This window comes from Sus scrofa, chromosome 18 (assembly GCF_000003025.6).
Source record: "Sus scrofa isolate TJ Tabasco breed Duroc chromosome 18, Sscrofa11.1, whole genome shotgun sequence".
In the NCBI taxonomy this organism is placed as follows: domain Eukaryota; kingdom Metazoa; phylum Chordata; class Mammalia; order Artiodactyla; family Suidae; genus Sus; species Sus scrofa.
In genome coordinates this window covers 53336292-53352729 of record NC_010460.4, presented here as the reverse complement: position 1 = coordinate 53352729, position 16438 = coordinate 53336292, and positions in this window count along the sequence as shown.

Below are 16438 nucleotides of genomic sequence, written 5' to 3'. Positions count from 1 at the left end.
GTGATGATCTCCGCTCTGGTGCCATTCAAGCACCATGGGCTCTGGCTTCGCATATTAACTGCACCTTCTTCCCTCCTGCCACCCTGGGAGTCTGAGGAACTGTGTGGCTACTGCAGGCCCAGAGGAGGCCGAGGGGGTGACATCAGCGTTGCAGCTCTTATCACCATCTAACAGGGACAAGATCCTAATCCAAACCTTACCTTGGGCGTCTGTTTTCTAGGGCCACTTGCAAAACTGACTTCCTCGTCTGGGTTCCCCCAGAAAGCAGAGCAGTAGCCAGGGACTGTGTTCAGGTAGTTTATTTTAGGAAGTAATTCCAAGGAACAGGAGTGGGGGGCTTGAGAGAGATTTGAGCCAGTGCGAAAAAGAAGTGTTCTCCCCTTGGTCACCCTGAGGGCAGCTGGGACCCCCTTCTATCGGGACCCCCCGAGAAGCCTTGCAGAGTTAGCCCACCTGCACAGTAGAGGAGGACAGCATTTATCCACGCCTGTTACCCACTGGTCAAGGGTGTTGACTCCATGGCTCATGCAGTTGCCGACGGGTGTGGATGCAGACAGGTTCCACATCATCTGTGCTGCACTCAAAAGTCCCAGGGCGGGAGTTCCCGTCGTGGTGCAGCGGAAATGAATCTGACTAATAACCATGAGGTTGCGGGTTTGATCCCTGGCCTCGCTTAGTGGGTTAAAGAGCTGGTATTGCTGTGATCTGTGGTGTAGGTCACAGACGTGGCTTGGATCTTGCATTGCTGTGGCTGTGGAATAGGTTGGCGGCTACCACTCTGATTCAGCCCTAGCCTGCGAACCTCCATATGCCACGCATTTGGCCCTAGAAACAAAAGTCCTAGGGCAAAAAGTGAGAGATTTGTGGTGTGAGGGGACCAGGTATACCTGTTCGCAGCCGATTTCCACAGCTTGGAGAAGGGGTGGATGAACAGATGTGAAACTGGATACAACAGATGTCTCATAGAAATGATGAACCCTCGGAGTTCCCGTTGTGGCTCAGCGGAAAGGAATCTGACTAGCATCCATGAGGAGGCAGGTTTGATCCCCGGTCTTGCTCAGTCGGTTGGGGAACCGGCATTGCCCTGAGCTATGGTGTAGGTCGCAGATGCACCTTGGATCCTGCGTTGCTGTGGCTGTGGTGTAGGCTAGCAGCTATGGCTCTGACTCGACCCCTAGCCTGGGAACCTCCATATGCCACGGGTTCGGCCCTAACAAAACAAAACAAAACAAAAAGAAATGATGAACACTCTTAGAAAAGCTGTCTTAGAATCTCTGGGAATAAAAGAAGGAAAAAAAATTGAAGAAATTTCAACAGATGCTTTATAGAGTAGTTTTGGTTTTGTGTATACATCTGTTACCTGTGTCTAAGACTAAATTTTGCTAACATAAATATATATTATTCCTCAATAAATGCTTTACATAGAAACAACTAAAGCAGAATTTCAAAGTAATGAAATATTATTAATCATCTGCAAACTGACTTTATCTATAATCAAATTAAATGACAAGTGTACTTCCTGACGGCACCAAATTAGCAAAAGATGATGGAAGCACTAGATTTACTTTGTTTGGTATGTGCTTGAGTCAGGGAAACAGTATCAGCCTTTTTATTTTATGAAATAATACTGATTTCTTTCCCTAGTCAGGGTCCATTTTCTCCTTTCTGGGCCTGAGGGTGGCCATCTGCTTCTTCCATGTTTGTGTCTAGCATTTAACACAATCTAGCATAAATTCTCTGGATTCCAGAACCGTGAAGGTGACAGGTTTGCACAATGCCAAAGGGAGTTATGTATTTGTAAACATAGGAAGAATTTTGTACTGTGAACTTTTGGGGGACTGTTCACCATGTTACTAACTGAATGAACGCATGTAAAGCATTTGGGACAGTACCAAGCACATGATGAGAGCTCAGTAAACGTTCGCTTCATCCCGACACTGACTGTCATCACCGTCGTGCCATAGAAGCAGCCAAGCCGAACCGAATGAGCACGAGGCGAAGGGTCAGAAGACCTAGTTTGTGGTCCTGATTTGGGTGTTCATCAGTCTCAAGGCTTTGGCAAAGCCAGTTAACCTCTCTGAGACTCTGTTCTTATCTCTAGAAGGATGATAACTTCCTTTCCCTGGCATGGTTATGAGGATGAAATGACGTGTTATTTGTGATTTGTGGATTTCAAAGTGCTGTACTGAACAGGTGCTTCCACACACCATTAGTTTGGACCAACTCTCGTCACCGTTGATGCTGGTGGCCAGGAGCAGGGCCTGGATTCTGCAAAGCCTCACATACCTTTGGAGCAGAGCTTTGGAGTTGTAATGATGCTTGTTCCCACCACCCTCCTGACTCTTGGTTCCAGGTGTAATGAACACTTCTTAGAATTCCACTTACTTACTCCACGCCTCTTCCATATCTTTACGCCGGGAATTCCTCTTTTTCCATTGAAACACTCTGAGATGCAATTTTAAATAATCCAAATGGAAAGAATTATGTAACTTGTTTCTTTTCTTTCATCTTTATTCGTTTTTGTACTTTCCATATTCCAGAATGAGGATGTAATTGTTTATCATCAAAAAAGTATTTAATAAAAAGTTAAAGGCCAACATGCATTTCATTTACATATATGAGTTATAACCAGAAATTTAAAGATTATAAATCTCCGCAGATGAGACAAACCAAGTATTGTTTTCGAATGACACGAGACTACAGAGAGCTCAATAGGAATATATTATATGCAGGTTTTTCTTTCGTAGAGAGAAGTAATGTCTTTCAGAGTGAAATTGCACAGTAGACTTGGTTTGTGTTGTCTGTGCTGTGTGTAACTAAATCAGGCAGCTTACTGCAGTGGTGGTCTTTTCTCCTGTTTTGCTCAGATTTCTATGTTGAATTTTTCAGCGATAACCCTTTTTATAAGCTGCTGTGATGAATGAATAGTAAATATAAGTTTGTAAAGGCTGACCATTTAGGGTTTCAGCTGTCAACACAGGAAATAGAGCAAGGTGGCTGATGCAGCCGATGAGAAGGCAGCAGTGGCCCCAACTCTGAAATATTGTACTTCTTATTGCCTTTTATGTGATCTTCCTAAAAGACAGCAAGTACTGCCCAACTAATCGAAATCATATTAAGCAGAGATCCAGGCTCAAAATGAAGGCCAGTGAAGGTAAGATGAGATCCTAGAAAATCTGACCAGGCCGAGGATTGCGTTGAGCCTACAATTTTTATTTATTTCTTTAATCTATCTGTCTTTTTAGGGCCTCACATGTGGCACATGGAGGTTCCAGCAGCCAGAGCCACAGCAACTCTGGATCCAAGCTGCATCTACGACCTACACCACAGCTCACAGCAACGCCGGATCCTTAACCCACTGACCAAGGCCAGGGATGGAGCCTGTTTCTTCATGAATGCTCATCAGACTGGTTTCCGCTGAGCCACGCTGGGAACTCCAAGCCTACAGTTGTTAATCAAATATTCAGTACAATGGCTGTAAGGACGATTCAGTTCAAATCTGGTGGATGAAGCACTGAGACAAAACTTTTAAAATGACGCTCTTCACCGTTTTGTTTCTTTGCCGGTGTGGACGGAATTTATTTAGTTGCTCTTTTCCCTCTCCTGTGAGTCTTTAAAATGAGAATAGGGGACGCCTTCAATTCCCAGTGACTCTAAGAATGTATTGGAAAATGTAAATAATAGTTTATTTTTCAGAGTTTTCATGGAACTACCTTGAAAGGTAGTCTTAGCGAGCTACCTACGTGGTCACAGGCTCTGGTGGGGGCAGACTCAGACAAGTAAATTATTATTTTAAATCTCAGTTTCCTCTTCTATAAAAGAAGGGTACCAAAATGTGTATCTTTCAGCCTTTTAGTGGGATTACATTAAATAAAGGTGAGTAATTAAAATGCTTATTTACTGTGATTGTTCCTTACTTGGTCAAAAAACGTATATTTTGGCCACCATTTATAGGTACCATCATAGAGACTGGGGGTAGAAAGTCAAATAAGACCCAGCCTCTGTCTTTAAAATGCTTGCTGCCCAACGTAGCAAACTGTAGCGGGCGTCTTTGCTGGACTTCTGAGTTAGTGCCACATATGTGCTTATGTGTATGAAATCACACATTTACTTGTGTATTTTTGTGATTATGTTGAAGCAGAAGGACTGGAATCCCCTGGAAAAGCTGATTCCTTCCCAATTGCTTTTTCATCCACTAATGGAGAATTAGACTTCACTTCTGTATTTCAGAACTTTTTGGCTGATGGGTCAGAGATCATACACGGTCTCTCCCAGTCTTTTTTTTTTAAACCAACTCACCTTTAAAAACGATCCCTTCTCTCTGGTCCTTCCACATAGAACACAATTTAAGGAATTAAAAAAACCTTGACAAAGCAAAGGATTCTTTAAGTGTCTAAGGATAAGGTGTTTATTAAATACCTCCTCCTGCAGTGGAGTGGGCTTGACCTTAAGCAACCTGAAAATTTGCTGGAAGAAAATAAGTACATTCCACTAAGGATCTGTGAAATAGCAATTACTGTGAATACTAATCAAGGTGCTACTATACTGATTCTAGTAGATTGTGTCAAATGACTAAGATCATATGCAAGGGTGTAGGTGGGTGGAGGGCGGGTGCGAAGAATTAATTGGGAAGTTAGCAAATGGCAGTTACAGGAGGAGAAAGATACTATGCCTGAGTTAATCCGAAACCTGCAGATATCTCTGGTGTTTGTCTTCTGAGGAAAATCTGAAAGAAGAACCAAATCAAGAACCTCTTTAAAGGATCAGCCACACCGAGCTGACGCCTCTAAGAAGACTGGCTCCCATGTAGGTGGAATGCAAGTAGAAAGAAATATACCTGTCTCTATTTTTAGGGACTGTGATTCCACTTATTTCAGTAACTATTGTTCGCATGTGATCTTGCAGGGAAAATGAACATGGCCTCTCAGTAGGAAGCGGAGCTCAGCTGGAATGGTGTCTCTTGTGACTGTAATTAAAGACTCAGATACAAACTTGTCTCGTCGGTGAATAAAATGGATGAATTATTGCATTGAAATGAAAGGGCTAAATATCTAGCCATGCAAGGCAAATAAAGCCACTCTGAGAATTTTTCCATGTAAACGCAGAAGTACACAGCTCATTTCAATGTCGTGTTCTATTCTTAGAGTTAAAGCTGTTACCGAGTTGGAAATTAAGGGAGGGAGGGAAGAGGTGCTCAGAAGAAGTTTCAAGTATCTCTTTAAAGAATGTCAGTCAACTTAACAGATATATGATTAACTTGTAATGTGGGATTTATAAGGGTCAGATCCCAGAAAAGAAGGTTTCTTAGTGATTTATTCGAGTATCTCCCTCCTTTTCCAGAAAAGAAGATTTTGAGGTAAAAAGATTAAATAACTTGGTAAAAGTCACACAACCAGAGAAGCGGTTCTCTGAGCCCTTGGGCTCGTGTACACAGCACTAAATGCCACATACCCGCATCAGATCCTGCCTGGTGTGGTGCTTGCTGATGGACTCCTAAAACTGAGAAGCTCTTACTCCCAGGCTTAGTATTCACGGCCCCCAAACCACACAGAGTGTTCAATCTGAAATATGTAAAGGTTACTAATCATGTTCTTTTTTTACTAGTGAATTTTACTCTTTATTCCATGACTCCCTTTTTCAAAGGCAAGATAATTATATGTATTCTCATTTTGGGGAAGTGCAAGGCTAGTTTCCAAGGCCTTATTAGTAATAATTAACCAGAGTCCTCAAATCCTTTATGGAAAGAAGTAAGGCATAAACACGCATTTGAACATTTAATTAACTGTATCTGAGAAGCTACTTCTGGTGATGCTTGCATTTCAACCCCAGTGCAGCCAGACTCTGCTTTAAGTCAGGTGTACAGAGAGAATCATGAGTCCCATCCCTAAAGTGTTAAAGTTAAAACCATAAGGGAGGCCGGAGGGGGAGTCTGTTTCCTGGGACAGTGATGCCTTGACCAAGACGGAAAACTGATGACTGTCTTTGCTCTGTGTCGCAGGCCAACTCTGATAGGTGATGACAGCCCAGTGCTGTGCTGAGAACGATTTTGAGAGAAAGAATTCCTGGTCAATGAGAAGAGGGGTAACTAGATACACACCAAGCGTGGCCTCTGGGGCCAGGCAAAGACCCGTGGCCACAGGCAGGAGAGATGATCCAGGAGGCAGGGTTCCAAGGTTTAAGGGACCATGCTCCCTTCTTTCCAGAATGATCAGGAGACCAGAGTTTCGATAAGAAGGCTAGGGAGTGGATGACCTTAAATAAACAGTCAGCGAAAGTTCTGCTCTGAATAATTCTATACACAGTCCTTCCTTTTTCTCCCCCCCCCTTTCTCCTTCCTTCCTTCTCTTTATTTATCACAAGGTATTTTTAATACCATCTTGCTCTCAAGGACATGAGGCCACTTATAAAGGCCACATAAAAAACATGAAGTAACTGAGAAACTCAGGTAGGAGGACCGGGTCAGGCAGGAGGCAGATGGGAGGGCACCCGTGAAGAAGCGGCGGAAGCATCGTGGAAGTGCAGATGCTGACCTGGCCCCTTTCTGCTGAATGTTCACGCTGCTGTTGGCATGAGGTAATTTACATGCGCTAACTCATTCAGTCCTCACAAGAGCCCTCTGAGGGAGGAACTGTTGCAGATGGAGAAACGGAGGCACAAATGTCAAAACTGAAATTCAAGCCAACGACAACCCAGGAGCTCCTTCCTACCAGCCTTTGCTGTTTCTTTTAAGATGCGGGTGGTTTGTAGCCACACGTCATTATCTGAAGTTCCATACTCTGCTGTGCAGCATTGTATTCTCATCAGTCACGGCCAAGAGAGCCAGAGCCTAGAAGGATTAGCCAGAAAGCTTCCATGCTGTGTTTACACAAGAGGTGAGGCTGCCTGGACATCGGGCTGGATGCAGAAGACCAAGCAGGCACTTCCATTTCTACCCTTGGGGATGGTGCCTGCCTGCTGCTCGGAGCAGCATGTGAGTCAGCACCTCTCAGGTGCCTTGTCCTCCACCCCACTGAAGGGGCTGCATGGATCAGTGCCAAGCGTAGGCTGTTTGAAAACGTTATGTATGATTCAAGTGGATGACAAAGAATGTCAGTGACATAATTTGTCCTTTCATCTTTGGGTTGACTTTATGACAAAATTCAAACTATATGTTAACATCATTTATTTCTGATAATTTTTTTTAAATTACAAAGAGTAATCAGACAAGAACATTTTAAACTATTTGGCTTCATGTGAATTTGGATGCTGTGGGCTTTTTTTTAAAAGGCACATGTGAATGCTAAGGATGTTATGGTCTGGAAGAGGAAGATGAGAAAACCATACATTATGAAGCAAAATGCTAAGGAACAGGGACCATAGGTCCAAGTTGCAAGGACAGAAGTGCAAAACTGCTTACCTTTGTTCTAAGAGGGCCTTGTTGGCCTCTTGGAATGGGTCCGTAGGTGGGCAGCGCCTCATAGATGTGTCGCGTGAATTTGGAGTTTAAAGGGCCGTTGTGAGCTGGGGCCCAGAAGAAGTGTGCTCTCTGAGCCTCATCAGACCTAAAACCTTAGCGCTGCCTCGTAAGTCCTCTGGGAAGTGTCGTGAACCTGTTCAACAGCTCTAAGGAATCGACACATGCTTCCATGGAAGCAGTGGATCTCATAGACACAATCCACCATGGCTTCTAGAGTGGATAGAATGGGAGAAAAGATTGCCACAGGAAAGAGCCTACCCTGGGCTCTCTGGGACAGACTGCAAAGTTTGGCACAAGCCCGAAGTATGCTTAATAATGGGGCTGGAGAGGCAGTCAGAGGTGCTTGACTTCTGTGTTAGCTGCTCCCTAGAAGGGGCGGCCGGGACAGTTTATTTAACTTGAGCACTTATCTGTAAGAAAAACCTACTCAAAAGACTTCTGTAGGATTATATGAACTGACTTACGCGGATGCTTTGCACAGACCCTGACACAATAAAAGGGAGTTATTGCAATTTTTATTTTTCGTGTACTTGGATTTCTTGACTAGATAGTTTTACTCTTCTCATGGTTAAGTATTTGCGTGGCTATTAGTAACCACTAATTATATCACAATAGGTCGCATGCCTTAGAAATTAGTAGAGAATTAAACCAATCAAAGACTATCCATTGCAGATGGTTAACGTTAGAAAATAAATTTTAAGAGCGAAGAACAGATATTATTGATACAACAAATGTGAATGAACCAAATTAACCCACTTAAAGTCACATACTCTCAGATTGTATTAGAATACACCACTCGGCAACATGTTTTTCAGAAGACACTAAAAACAAATGAGAAATATTAAACAATTAAGTGACAGTATTAGAATCAGAATAAATAAAATTCAAGGATAAATTAGAAGTGGGAAAAACTCTACCTGTCAAAACATGAAATTTAAAACGTTTTAAGATCCCATAAAACTCATATTCATGCTGGGAGGCTTTTAACAGACTTTTTTTTTTTTTTTTTTTTTTTTTAATTTGCCAAGTAGGAGAAAAAGTATATATAGTTAGATCTGATATGATTAACGCAATGGGTAGTTTGTTTATTTAAAAGGGCCCTGCAAAGTTTCTGTAGAGTCAGATAGCAAATATTTCAGGCTTTGCATGCCCTGTGTGGTCTCTGCTGCATATTCTTCTCTGTGTTTTTTAACAATCTTTTAAAAAATATAAAGGCCGTAATTAGCTCAAGGACAATACAAAACAGGCCTTAATTCATATAAATACTTGATAATGCATTTATATTAGTTTTTTACAGCGTGATTTCCTGCAAACACCTTTTTTTTTTTCAACAGCATGTGGATCATTTACAAAAACTGACATAATATATTAGTCAAAAAAGAAATCTGACAAATTTTCTAGATCAAGTGCTAATGGGCTGAGGATCCCTAGGGGTCCCCAAGATTTTTTCAGGGTGTCCTCAAGGCCAAACCTATTTTGATTACAATATGATGTTATTTGCCTTTTTCACTTTTAATTGTTCGTGTGGATACAGTGAGGTTTTCCAAAAAGCTCATGACGTATTACATCTCAACAGACTGAAAGCAGAAGCAGACATGAGAATCTAGCTGTCTTCTACTGAGCCAAATATTAAAAAGATTTGTGAAAATGTAAAACAGTGTTACTTTTTTCACTTATTTTTTGTTTGAAAAACAATCATTTTCCATCAAAGTGTGTTGTGCAGGTTATTATGGCCATTATTAAAAATAACTTATATGTATATTTTTTAAATTCCTCAGTTTCTAACAAGATAAATGTTGATAGCTATAACCAAAGCTCCCCAGAGGCCCTCTATAATTTTTAAGAGTATAAAGAGGTTCTGAGACCGATAAATTTGATAACTTCAGTCCCCAAAAATAATTGTTCAGAACATATTCTTTTGCTACAATTAATGTATCATAGACATTAATTAGGAATATTTTGTGATTGATGCTGGACTAGTCTGGATCTGAACCTTCTTAAAAAACCAGTTATCCCTTCTCTCCATGAGACTGTCTGCCAAGCACCTAAGAAGAAATACAAATAAACCCAGGGCATAAGTCATCACCTCCCAACATCTTTTATCAAGGATTTCAAGCATATTCAGTAGCCTTAGTCTGCGCTGGAGGAGGCAGGGTCTAAGCTGCAACTGAAAACAAACAAACAAAACAAAACAGAAAACTGCCTAGCTGGACTGCAGAAGCAGAACTGGAAGAACAGTGAATAATTAACAAGGAATAAACCATGGCAGCTATATTAATTCAAGATGGAAATATGAAACCAAAGGAGAAGCTTTTATTTCTTTTTTAATTGGATTAAGTGATTCCTCAAAAACTGCAAATAATGTTAACTTTCATTTTCAAATATCAAGGGATTTATTTGCTTTAAGACGGACAGTAGTTTTTTAATAACTAAACAAACAAAAACACAGGTCTGCTTATCTCCAAGCAGTTTTAATGACTTGGGAAAGTGATAGGAAAGTATTTTTAAATGAATTATTGGAGTTCTCTGGTGGCGCAGCGGGCTAAGGATCCAATGTTTTCCCACAGTGGGCTTGGTTTGCTGCTGAGTGCGAAATAGGACAGTAACTTCCATTAGCTGTGGGCATGGCCAAAATGCATTACTTACGGATTTTCTTTTTCTTTTGTTTCTTTCTTATTTACTTATTTATTTACTTGTTTATTTTCTACTTTATTATTTTACTTAAGGCCACACCTGTGGCATATGGAAGTTTCTGGGCTAGGGGTTGAATCAGAGTTGCAGCTGCAGTCTGTACCACAGCCGTGGCAACACTGGACTGAGCCGCATCTGCAACCTGTGCTGCAGCTTGGGACAATGCCAGATCCTTAGCTCACTGAGCAAGGCCAGGATTGAACCCACATCCTTACGGAGACTATGTTGGATTCTTAACCCATTGAGCCACAGTGGGAACTCCTAATTTTTATTTTTAAGTCGTTTATTGAAGTGCGGAATATATTCAGAACTGTACAACTCACTATGTGTAGCTTGTGAATTTTCACACAGCGACCGGAGCTGAGGAAGCACCACCCACGGCCACACGTGGGCATCAGATCTGTGAAACCTCCCAGTCACCACACCCTCTCCTCCCCCGAGAGCCCTTATCTCCATTCTAACGCCATAGATTAGCTCATCTTCTTTTGAGACATTTCTGTAAGTGGATCATTCGTCATTTGGCTGTTTTGTGCTGCCAAAAATATTCTTCCACGAGATTTTTTTGTGCATGTTTAAGGCATTTCTTTTGGGTGTATATTTTTAGATGGAATCACTGGGTCATGTGCATACCTACCTCAAGAGGTACTGTCACGTTTCCACGAGGTTGCAACAACTTACTCCAAACTGCAGTTTGTGAGAATTCTAGGGGGCCCGTTCTCCTCAGTATTTTGGATTATTAAGTTTCTAATTTTATCCATCCTGATGGAAATGTAATGGCATCTTACCATGGTTTTATTTTCCATTTCCCTTACATTTGGGATTGAATGACTTCTCCTATATTTAATAGTGAAGTAGATAGACGAGACCATTCCTATTCCTCCTTAGTGCTTCTAAAAAACTTAGTGTTGGTGCAAGTCATTGCAGTTTTAAAATTATGTCACCCATACTTTCCTTATTGATACATAGTTCCGAAGTAAATGCAAGTCTGTTTTATTATTTCTTATACATGCAGTTTTAAAATTATGTCATCCATACTTTCCCTATTAATACGTAGTTCCGAAGTATGTGTGAGTCTGTTTTATTATTTCTTATACACGTTGCAGATATCCTCTAGCCATCCATGGCTTGTCTTTTTCTTTTTAGGCCCACACTTGTGGCTTATGGATGTTCCCAGGCTAGGGGTCAAATCAGAGCTGCAGCTGCTGGCCTACACCACACCACGACAATGCTGGATCCAAGCCGCATCTGACCTACTCTACAGCTCACAGCAACACTGAATTCCTAAGCCACTGTACAGGGCCAGAGATTGAACTCACATCCTCATGGATACTGGTTGGTTTTGTTACCCCTGAGCCACAGTGAGAACTCCATGGTTTGCCTTTTTATTCTAAGTGTTTCTTTTGATAAATAACAGTTCTTATGTAATAGTAATTCTTAGAGTCCAACTCATCAGTCTTGTCTTTTGTGTACTCCTATTTAAAAAAAAAAATCATTGCTTTCCTGAGACTTTAAAATAATCTGTTTTTTTCTAGAAGCTACATTATTTCACCTTTCACATTTTGATAAGCAGTCTAATTGTAATCGATTTTCTTGTTTATAGCGTGAGGTAGTGATCAAAAATCATTTGTTTTTCTATATGGAAATCCAATTGACCAAGTACCATTTATTGAAAAGACTGTTCTCTCACTCTGAAATGCCTTCTAGCATAGATCATTTATCCACATAGGGGGTAGGAATCCTATGTTCTCTATTCTGTTCTGTCTCTTTGTCTAACTTTGCTCCAGTACTGCATTATTTCAATTATTTTTCTTTTACATTAATTTTTAATATGTGTTAGTGTAAATCCTTTGACTTTATTCTCCTCCTGGAATGTCTGGGTTAATCTTGGTCCAATATCTGTCACTCTCCTGCGTTTCCCTATAAGTATTATAATTACGCAATTTTTCATTGAAACAAAAGGCTCCCGGAGGTTAGAGGGGAAGGAGTGGGATGGATGGGCATTTGGGGGGTGTTTTGGATGCAAACTGTTATATTTAGGATGGATGGGCAGTGGGGTCCTACTGTACAGCACGGGGAGCTCTGTGGGATACGGTCACTTTGCTGTACAGCAAAACTTGGCAAAACATTGTAAATCAACTATAATCAATCAACCAATCAATCAATAAAAGCAGAACAAATGCAAAAAACAAAGGCTTCTGAGATTGTGATTACAACTGGATTGACTCTGGATGAATTTGGAGGCAGTTCGCATCTTTGAAATAACAGCTCTGCTGATTCATGCAGAGTACAATTTTTACACATATTTAGGTGTTCTTTCTCTATCAGTGATGTTCTATAATTTATCATATAGAGGTTTTTCATATTTTTTGTTAAATTTACTCCTAATCGATGTCTAGACATGCCAGATAAGTGTTAATTTTGTCTTTAAGTTACATTGTCTACTTGTTATTTAGGAATGCTTTAATATTATTAATGTAATTAATTAATATTATTAATTTTTGAATCTTGTGTCCAGCAGAGTTGCCATATTCACTTACTAAATAAAATAGTTTATCTAGATTTTCTATATTCATTGTCTACAAGTAATAGTTTTACTTATCCAGTTTTTATACCTGTTATTCCTTTGTCTTGCCTTCTTGCAGTAACTGGGACATTTAGAAAAATGTTGAATAAAAGCGGTGGTAGGAGTATTCTTCACCTATTCTTGATCCCCAGGGTGGGGTTGAGGGTGAACTTCGAATATTCCCATTAAGTTTAATATTTTAAACTGTAGGAGTTTTGTAGATTTTTTAAAAAATCAGTTACGGAAGTTAGGTTTCTGGTTGGCTGAGAATTTTTTTTAAATGAATCATGCATGGTTAAAAAACTCGATCCACTTACTGATATGATATGATTTTTTTCTTTAAATTCTGATTTTGATAAATACATAAAGTGACTATGTGTTAAATGAACCTTACATTGCTGGAATAAATCTTCTGAGTCATGATCTAGTTCCCTTTTGTGTATGGCAAGACTCACTCTACTGATATTTTCAGTGAGATTTTGTGACTATATTCCCAGTAGACACTGGCCCTCATTTTCCTCTCTCATAACTGTCCTTTCAGGTTTTTTATCAAGGTTATGCTGGCCTTATAAAGTGAATTGAAAGTGTTCTCTCTCTTTCTATTTCCCGTTTTTGTAAAATTTGGATAAATTCACTGGTGGTGCCATCTGGATCTTGAATTTCTTTGTAGGAAAGTTTTAAATTACAGATTCAATTTCTTTAATAGATATAGAAATATACAGATTTTCTATTTCTTTTTCTGACAGTTTCACAGTTGTGTTTTTCCAGGAATTTGTCCATTTTTTTAACTTTTCAAATTTATTGGCAAAAAAGCAGTATCTTCTTATCTTTATAATATCAGTAGGTTCCAGTAGTGCTCCTTTTTAAAATTTCTGACATGGGTAATTTGTATTTTTGTCTTTTATTCTCAATCTTGTGAAAGCTTTGTAAGTTTTATTAATTTACTAGTCTTTTGGTATTCTTCTCTTTTGAATGTTTGTTTTCCAGTTTATTATTTCTGCTTCTTTTTTTCTTCTATTTTTTCTTCTTCTCTTCTTTCTTCTTTATGGATTTCAGTTTTTATAATTGACTAATACATGCCAATAAATAAATATTCATTTCCTTCTAAGTATACTTTACCTGTAAACCGCAAATTTTATATCTTTTTGTATTATCACTCCATTCTGAAATATTACTTAGCTTCTACTTTGAATCATGACTTATTTATAATTCTAATATTTAATTTCTTAATATTAGTAATTTTGTAGTTGACTTTATACTGGCTTCTCATTTAATTTCATTGTATTCAGAGTTCTTTCCACCATCCACTCCTGGTCAACACCGTCTCTCACTCCCACCATCTGGACTCCATTAATAATTTTTACCAATAGTTTTTTGAGCAGTCTCCACTGTTCGTTACAATTTCAGGCTTCTAGCCTTATTCTAGATTCTCCCGATGGAAAGGAGATCAGAATCATCAGTTCCTGGGTACCCATTTGGTCAACCTCAAGATGCTAGTGAACTGAAGTAAACTGCTTTCCGTCAGGCTCTATTGACCTGTTTTTAATAACTTGCTTTTTGCAGTGATGGAAAATCTACAAATTAACCCTTTGCACAAATAACTTTCATAAATTGAGCACCTGTGCTACTTAAATTTTAATTCCTTCAAAGTGGACTTTGTGAGAAAATAAATCATATCAGATCAGATATCATTATTATTTAATAATCTTCAAAGTTCCATTAAGCTCTCTGACTCTAACTCTAAGGCTATTTCTGGTATAAATCAACTTTAACTAAAGCTGGAATATACATCTCTGTGATATACTGTAGAAATTAGTCATACTCTTTATTTTTATTTATCTATTTTTCAAGCAATATTTACTTATTTTGAATTGTGGTATAGTTGATTTACAATATTAGTTTCTAGTGTATTGTAACATAGTGATTCAATATTTTTATAGATCATACTCCATTTAAGGTTATTGTATAATAGTGGCTGTGTTTCGCTGTGCTGTAACAGTATATCATTGTTGCTTATCATAGCTTGTGCCTCTTAACCTCATATCCCAGCATCGCCCCTCCCCCTTCTTTCTCCCCACTTGTAACCACTAGCATGTTCTCTGTATCTGTGAGAGTCTGTTTCTGTATTGTTATATAAACTCATTTGCATTATTTTTTTAGACTAGACATACAATTGATAACAGTGTTTGTCTTTGTTTTATTTCACTAAGTATAATACTGTTGGCTATTGTATATAACGCTGCTTGAACACTGAAGCGCAAGTATGTTTCTGAATTTGTGTTTTCATTTTTGAGGGGGGCAGTGTATACCCAGCAGTAGAATTATTGAATTATACGCTTACTCTCTTTTTAGTTTTTTAGGAACCTCCACACTGTTTTCCGTAGTGGCTATGGCAGTTTACATTCCCACAAACAGGGTGCTAGGTTCCCCTTTTCTCCACAGCCTTGCCAACCTTTGTTATTTGTAGACGGTTTGATGATAGCCATTTTATTTATTTATTTACTTATTTATTTATTTATTTATTTATTTATTTATTTATTTAATATATTTTTTTTATTTTCCCACTGTACAGCAAGGGGGTCAGGTTATCCTTACATGTATACATTACAATTACATTTTTTCCCCCACCCTTTCTTCTGTTGCAACATGTTTATCTAGACAAAGTTCTCAATGCTATTCAGCAGGATCTCCTGATGATAGCCATTTTGAAAGTGTAAGATGATAGCTCATTTTGGTTTTGATTTCCATTTCTTTGATGATTAATGATTTTGAGCATTTTTTTTCATATGCCAATGGGCTATCTCTGTATCTTCTTTGGAAAATATTTGGATCTTCTGCCCATTTTTTTAGCTGAATTCTCTGTTTTTTAATATTGAGATATGAGCTCTTTATAAATTTTGGATATTAACCACTTATTGGTCATATCATTTGCAAATACCTTCTCCCATTCAGTGTGTTGTCTTTTCATTTCATTAATGGGGAAATCAGAAAATACCTTGAGACAAAGGAAAAGCTTTTAAGTTTAATTATGTCCCATTTATTTCTTTTTGCATTTATTTCTTTTGTCGTAGGAAACATATCCAAAAAATATTGCTACTATTTATGTTAGTGTTCTGTCTGTGTTCTCTTCTAGGAGTTTTATGGTTTTAGGCATTACGTTTAGGTCTTTAATCCACCTTGGCTTTATTTTTGTATACAGTATGAGGAAATGTCCTGATCTCATTATTTCACATGTATCTTTCCAGCACCACTTGTGTGTTATTATCTCCTTTGTCATAGATTAATTGACCATGGGTGCCTGGGTTTACTTCTGGGCTCTCTATTCTGTACCATTGATCTGTATATCTGTTTTTTTTTGTGTATTTGTCAGCAATATGCTGTTTGATTACTATAAAGTTATAGTCAGGGAGCATGATGCATCCAGTTTTGTTATTTTTTTTTTAAAGATGGTTTTGACAATTTAGGGTCTTTTTTGGTTCTGCAAAAGTTTGGGGATTATTTATAGTAGTTCTGTTAAAAATTCCATGAGTATTTGGATAGGAATTGCATTAAATTTGTAGATTGCTTTGGGTAGTGTGGACATTTTAGCAAAATTAATTCTTCCTTCCAAGAATATTAGATATCTTTCCATTTCTTTGTATCACCTTCAGATCCCTTAATCAGTGTTTTATGGTATTCAGAATGTAGGTTTTTCACATCCATAGTTAAATTTATTCCTAGTTTTTTTA